The following is a 7,866-nucleotide window of genomic DNA, read 5'->3' as shown; positions in this document are numbered from 1 at the left end:
TGATGATTTCCTCAGTGTCTGGTTCGTGACAGTGGGAACCAGACGTCCTCTGAACGATTGGGTCGGATCCCTTCAAAGATAAGCAGACGGAATGTCAATCAAGGGGGGTAAAATATTGACGCAAATGATACGCTACGGAGAGTTCGCGATCAGGCTCTAGAGGAATCGATTTCTCGGACTCCCCCCTCGAGCTCCCTCCGATATTTGATCGCGTTAAAGACTGAGCCTTGTCGTAGGAACAGGCTCGTCCGGAAAGTGTGAATTGGAACGAGGAAGGATTTCCGGACGCGTGATCGCTTCCCTATTGCATTGGGCTCATAGTCGCCCTCTCTCGCGATTCCCGTTACACACACTCCGGAAGTACCATCTGGGTACGGGATCTAATGATGAGATACATGAGAAGTAGCTAAATAATCGCGTGCCCAGAAAGGAGCGAGGAGGTGAGGCGAGGACGCATGTAAACAGAAGAGATCACGGAAACAGATGTTCTCCCTCCAGAGAATCGAACGAACACAGATGAGCACCTTCGAGATTATCGCCCTCCCACCGCAACCGAGCTCCTTCTTCCGGATGCATCGACAATACAGTGCTTCGATGCTCTTCTTTTCCACGGAATAGAGGTAATCGTTGATCCTGTATAGGAGCCCCCCTTTCGAAGACGACATGATTTGAACTTCCATTGCGATCAATTCGGGAACGGACTTATGAACTGAGAAACTCTGTTTCAGCTTATGTGAGCTGAGTGAAGGCTCAGATCATACAGATTCCGGGATATTGTTTATTTCTTGCTTTGTTTATTATTGTTTGTTGCACGCAGTCGGTGAAGGCGTTTCCCTCACGACATCCGAAGTCAAGTGTGGAGATGAAGTCTCGAGAATGAATTCATGTGAAGTTTCTGAGAGAACTTATGAGCTAAAATTTATCTCTGGGAGGAGCCTAATTCGGTCAAACGGCTTCGGTCAAGCGGCTTCGGTGAAGCGGATTCGGTCATGCGGATTCGGTCAAGCGGTTTCGGCCAAGAGGTTTCGGTCATAAGCTCCGTCCCGTCAGCAGACAGAAACTGCTGGCGGGAGTGCTCAACGGGCCGCAGATCCGGGGACTCATGAAGGACCCAAACTTCATCGAATCGATCAACCCGGAGGAAGCCGCCGCCTGGGAATCCTTCGTCTCAGTCGCCACGAACTTCTTGGGGAACACGAGAGCTTCCAACTACGTGGAGTTGGTGCAGAGACTTGTAGAAAGCTTCCGCATTCTCGGATGTAGAATGAGTATCAAGGTTCATTCTCTCCACGCCCACCTTGATCTATTCCCTGAGAATTTAGGGTCAATGAGCGGCGAGCAAGGCGAAAGGTTCCATCAAGACATCAGCACCATGGAGGAGCGATACCAAGGGAGGTAGGATGACTCTATGATGGCAGACTATTGCTGGAACCTCATGAGGGAAGCCCCTGATCGACCACATTCCAGACAATCGCTGACGGCTCGATTTGATGCGGATTGATCGACCTCGCTGATTTTACGGAAGATTCCAACGGCCCAACGGTCGAAGCTTCTGCTTAAAAGCCGGAACAGACGAATTCCGACTTTTAGGCGTTTTCGAATTTTCAATGTTTTTGCGAATAAAAACTGAATGGATCGACCGATTTTGCTCTGCTTGGTCTCAAAATGCTCGTAAAAGCCTCCTCTATCGAATTGTCTAGGTCAGACCGCTTCAAAGGTCCTAGTTTTTCCGTCAAGTGCTTTCTAAGAGGTCCCTCTCCCACTTTCTTCATCTTTTTTTTAGTTTCCGATGGCTCTAGCTCAGAGACCACTGCTACGAATTGCACCAAAACTCGGCCAGGTGTAGCCCCAACCGAGGTCTATCCGCCACCAAAGTTTCATCGATCTAGTCCACTCAGGGGCGGAGCTAGAATTTTTTAAAGACGAAAAATGGCAAAAAATCGAAAGAGTGAAATTTCGGAAAAACTGGACCTGATGGAGAAAATCTGTTAAGAAATTCGGATTCAGCGCCCCCGGTTTACCCCGAAATAGCTTTCACTTCCTTTGTAACGCGAAAAAAGTTTTTTTTGTCGAGCTGTGTAATGAACCTTGATACTCATTCTACATCCGAGAATGCGGAAGCTTTCTACAAGTCTCTGCACCAACTCCACGTAGTTGGAAGCTCTCGTGTTCCCCAAGAAGTTCGTGGCGACTGAGACGAAGGATTCCCAGGCGGCGGCTTCCTCCGGGTTGATCGATTCGATGAAGTTTGGGTCCTTCATGAGTCGCCGGATCAGCGGCCCGTTGAGCACTCCCGCTAGCAGTTTCTGTCTACTCACGGGACGGAGCTTCTGGGCTATGTATTCGAAGCTTAAAAGTCGGCATAGACGAATTCCGACTTTTAGGCGTTTTCGAATTTTCAATGTTTTTTGCGAATAAAAACTGAATGGATCGACCGATTTTGCTCTGCTTGGTCTCAAAATGCTCGTAAAAGCCTCCTCTATCGAATTGTCTAGGTCAGACCGCTTCAAAGGTCCTAGTTTTTCCGTCAAGTGCTTTCTAAGAGGTCCCTCTCCCACTTTTTTCATCTTTTTTTAGTTTCCGATGGCTCTAGCTCAGAGACCACTGCTACGAATCGCACCAAAACTCTGCCAGGTATAGCCCCAACCGAGCTCTATCCGCCACTAAAGTTTCATCGATCTAGTCCACTCAGGGGCGGAGCTAGAATTTTTTAAAGACGAAAAATGGCGAAAAATCGAAAAAGTGAAATTTCGAAAAAACTGGACCTGATGGAGAAAATCTGTTAAGAAATTCGGATTCAGCGCCCCCGGTTTACCCCGAAATAGCTTTCACTTTCTTTGTAACGCGAAAAAAGTTTTTTTTTGTCGAGCTGTGTTATCTTCGTTTCCAGGGAGACAATCGTGTTGGGACGTGCTGCACGGCAGGGTGAGCGCGAGTTGTAGTCCCAAGTCTTGCCATGGGTCTTCAATCCCGGTCTCAGACTCGGCGTCTCTAGGTTTCAGTAGACTTGCATGACGCCTGTGGACTCTGAAGCCAACCTGAATGATAGGTATTCTCGGCTATCTAGCCTACTACCGTATATCTCAAAATAAAAGGCATCCCCAAAATATAAGTGACTCGCAAGGATTACTATAAAAGAAGACAACCCCCAAAAGTAGACACCTCCGAATAGGAGACACCCCCTTGATAAAAGACACCCTCAAATAGAAGACACCCCCAAACAGAAGACACCCTCAAATAGAAGACACCCCCAAACAGAAGACACCCTCCACAGTAGAAGACACCCCGGAAATGCAGGACAGTCAGTGTCTTCTATTTGGGGGTGTCTTCTATTATAGAATTTTTGACAGGGTCCTGTATTAAGGGGATGCCTACTATTGGGGGTGTCTTTTATTCGGGGGTGTCTTCTATTATAGTACTTCCGGCAGTGTCTTGTATTTTGGGGGTGCCTTTTATTTGGAGATATACGGTAGCTCTGGCTGCGGTGAGCTCGAATCGATGCCGTGCTTGATACAACTGGGACAACGGCTAATAAAGACGAACACTGCTTGGTGTGAAATACCAAAGGCTCCCCCACTAGTACTGATCTTTATTATGCCTTATATAGTAATGGAAGGGAAGGGGCAAGTCAGTAACCCGTCCACAGTAATTATGACGGTCACTGAACTTACACTAAGTTACAGAATACTGAAGTCATTGTTCCAGCGTCCGGTCTGGACACCGTGAGTCAACCCATGGTCATTTCCGGGTAGCTACTTTAGCCCATCAACTCCCCCCTACACAGAAAAACAGGGGCTTGATGAGTCAACCCTTTGCCTCTAATTACAAATCATTATTCTCATCCGCTCCACGAACACTTTTATGGTTCGGGCCTTGTCTTCTCATACATGACATTGACTCGCTTAGCTTATCTAAGCTAGACTTCCATCCACTTATCTAAACCATCTCCGCGTGAGGCTAGAAGAGACGTTATGTCGACTTCCAGACATGGTGCTGATTCTCAATCTCTAAGTCTCACTTGAGATTTTCTCATCTATGGGATCCCTCAGTGCTGTTAGTAATCAAGCAATGAAGTGCGCGAAATGTAGACATCAGTCTCGGCATTATACATCGAGACCGACATGCGATTAAAATCTTCGGATTTCCGATTATCAGCCGCAGACCAAATGTTCGCGACTTTTTATCACAGCTTCCGATATCTCTGATTGAATGATAATTTCGCATCTTCCCTCGGAATTCTCTCTCAATTCTGAGGCCTACTTAACGGGCTTCATCTATTTCGAGAATCAAATTTTCATCCAGAATGGACGATAACAAACACGTACCTCCGCCCGCCGCTCCAACCGGCTGTTTCCCGGATCGAGTCATACCGATGACTGCAAATGTCATCCACAACCAAGGTATTGCCGTTGCGCTCAATCTGTGTGCCAACTTTATGTCGACTCCCGGAAAAATACTAAAGATACTGCTGATCGTCAACCTGGTCATGATGCTGTTCACGCTCAGTTATTCGTGGTACAACGGTGAGTCCAGACTTTAATTTTCTCCGTTGTTCTGTTCATCTCATCTCGCTTTCCGGGACTATATCCACCATTTCTCCCCACAGTCTGCGAGGAACCAGTCACGCAGTCGCCTCCGTACCAGGTCTTTGTCCAGATAAGCACCGCACTCTCGCGATGCAGGCGCATCAAGGGAGCGTGGCTCTGTATAAACAGTCTCAGAGCGAGATGTCTCGCCCTGAGCGGGCATTTGCCTATCCCGTCGGTCGCCAAATGCACCCTGATAAGCGATTTAATAAACAATTTGGTCGCGGGCTGCGAACGACAGGATTATATCCTGTATTCGTGTACATAAACAACTTTGCCTTTCTTCCGGGAATGCTGTTCTCTCCCTCTCCGAATGAGTATTCACATCATGCCTAGTACTCAACTCTTTCCACTACATCATTCCCATTACCGCCGGTTGATTGATCGATGTCAATCGGTCAGTTCAGTTCCACCAGAGGGCTCCAACTCTCCAGATTCAATCATGTCGTATCAGTCCATCGATCTCGAGTTTGACGATCTCTATCAAGGGAGTGTCGTCATGACTCTCCCCTCATCTCGTTCATCCCGCGCCACGCGATCGTTTTTACTGTGCGCGAGAGTGTTCTCTATGTTCCTAGTGATGCTCCTAATAACCGTGATCTCCGTATATTCAGGTATGTCTGAGTTTTCCGAGGATTCATCGTTCCTAATTTTCATCCAATTAGTTGAGTTTCCTTCGACAGCAATCGGATTCATCGTGGCCAGTGAATCATCCGATTCCATCTCCAATATCACCTCGACTCATTCATCGAGTTCTACGAATATTCCTCAGCTTCCTACAACTCCAAAATCCGCGGAGTCTCATCAGACATTTGACTCATCGATTATTCCCTCAGTGCAATCCCATTACCTTAGATATGCTCCGCTCCATCCATTATGAGACGCCCGAAGATCCGTCACTCGTGATTCGGGTACCCGTCACTCCGCTGCGGATGTTCCAACATCAACACGCAGTCCGTTTCGAAGCACTACTCATCATTGGCACCCCTTATCCACTGTGACCGCATCCTCTTCACCTAGTTGGCGCCGGCCAAGCATCACTCGTTCCGCTACGAGTCCAGTTTACAAAACCACCACACCAATGTTTGAATCCACTCGCTCCACCATGGCGTATTATCATTTTTCCAGTACGACCCCAATCGCCACAGCCGCTTTCTCCACTGTCGGTTCATCGACGAGCTCAACGAATGATATCTCCGTTCTCACGACTGGAATTCCTTTCTCAATCGCTACGACTCTGAACCCGTTCGATTCGACTAATTCATCGAGTGAGAATGTCTCCGAATCCGACTTTTCTCAAATTTCCACGAAAGCTGCCATCTCTCCAACTCGCGATCCGTCAACGATCCCTCGACCAGACGTTCCGTCAAGCACGAAGGCTCCGAATTTCGTTGGTCTCGATATCCGCCGATATCGCTGTCGCCGCTTCTCTCGATTTCGGGTTTGTACTTCAAGGCCAAACCAACACTGTGTTTTCCTCGAAGTTCACGCTCGCGTTCCGACTCATCTCGTGGCCAAGGAATCCGAATTGTCCGACATTTCAATTTCTGCTTCCGATGCAACCGAGATCTCGAAGCTTTGTCGGAATCATTCCATTTTCACGCGACAATAAATTTCTCAGAATAATTTGAGTGCGTTTATTTTGGGATATGAGTTTCAATTCATATGTACAAGGGAACATGCCATATCAGATCGGCTCCGTAGTATCGAAGTACGGACCGTCTTGCCCCTCGGTGGGTGGCTCCGAAACCCGAAAAAAACACCATTTACATTGAAATCCGGGATATATTTCTCGAATTTTGATGGAAATGTTTTTCCCCAGGTTCCGAAGCCCGGAAAGACCCATTCCCATTGATATCCGAGCAAAATATCTCGGATTTCGATGTAAATGGTGTTTTTTCCGGGTTTCGGAGCCTGCAGGGAAGGGGTATGAATTGCAGGACAGCAGGGAAAAACGACTCGGGGTTGCTCCGGGGCTCGGAAACTTTCAGGAAAGCATGTCAAACCTGGTGATGGTCATTTTCAAAAAAGAATGTTTACTTGTGAGACAAATCGAGGCGGTTTTGATGGCGTTGAGAGAAGCGGGACTGACGATGAGGTTGAGTAAATACAAGTTTTTCATGGTGACGGTAGAATTTCTGGGATTCAAAGTGTCGGTGGAAGGGGTTCGACCAGGTACTAGGAAACTAGCGGCAGTCGAAGAACTTCCAAGACCAAAGAACGTACACGAAGTGAGAAGGTGGTCGGGATTGACGAGTTTCTTCAGGCGCTTTGTGGAAGGTTATGCGTCTAAAGCGGGTCCGTTGACAGCGTTACTTAGGAAGGAAGCTAAATTCGAATGGAATTCGAGAGCAGAAGAGGCGTTCACGAAATTAAAGGAAGCATTGCTGAAGGATCCAGTGTTAGAGAGGTTCGACCCAGAAAGAGAAACCGAGCTACATACCGATGCTAGCTGCGTTGGGTTAGGCGCGATTTTGCTCCAAAAGGTGGACGGTAAACTTCGGATGGTTTACGCGATAAGTCGGAAATTGTCGGATTCGGAGCGAAATTATCTTTACACGAAGTTAGAACAACTGGCGGTTGTGTGGAGCTTGGAAAGACTACGGCAATATCTTCATGGAAGAAAATTCACGGTGGTTTCGGATTGCAGCGCGGTGGTGGCTTTGAAAACAAAGAATGGATCACCACAACTTTGTCGGTGGTGGGACAAGATAGCAGAATTCGATTTCGAAGTCAAACACCGAGCGGGAATGAAAATGGAACATGCGGATGCGCTGAGTAGGGAGCCGTTCGAGGAAGCGGGAGAGGCCTCAAGAGAGGAGGAGTTGCCTACGGATACTACCGCGACGCCAGTGTGTACGGCAGTACGAACCTATGATGAAATGATGATGATACAGGCGGATGATATCGATATACAGGAAAAGATAAAAATGATGCGGAAACCGGTGGAAGATAGGACGGTACGAGAGAAGACGATGACCAGAGACTTCAAATTGAGAGGCGGAGTGTTGTTTCATGCCGAGAAGGGATGGTTGAGCTGTGTGGTTCCGGCGAAAATGCGAAAGCACGTGCTGGTAATGGCACATGATAAGGCGGGACACTTAGGAATTGAGAAAACAATCGAAATAATGAGGCGGTTTTACTGGTCCCCGAAGATGAAGCAGTACGTGGTTCATCATATCCAATCGTGAATGGAATGTCGGTTCAATAAGGCGGCGGTTGGAAGACAGGAGGGAATGCTGAATCCAATTAGGCCGGAACGACGACCATTCGAACGAGT

This window comes from Galendromus occidentalis, unplaced genomic scaffold, assembly GCF_000255335.2.
Source record: "Galendromus occidentalis unplaced genomic scaffold, Mocc_1.1 scf7180000077117, whole genome shotgun sequence".
Taxonomy (NCBI): Eukaryota; Metazoa; Arthropoda; class Arachnida; order Mesostigmata; family Phytoseiidae; genus Galendromus; species Galendromus occidentalis.
Note: the sequence above shows the minus strand (reverse complement) of the source record.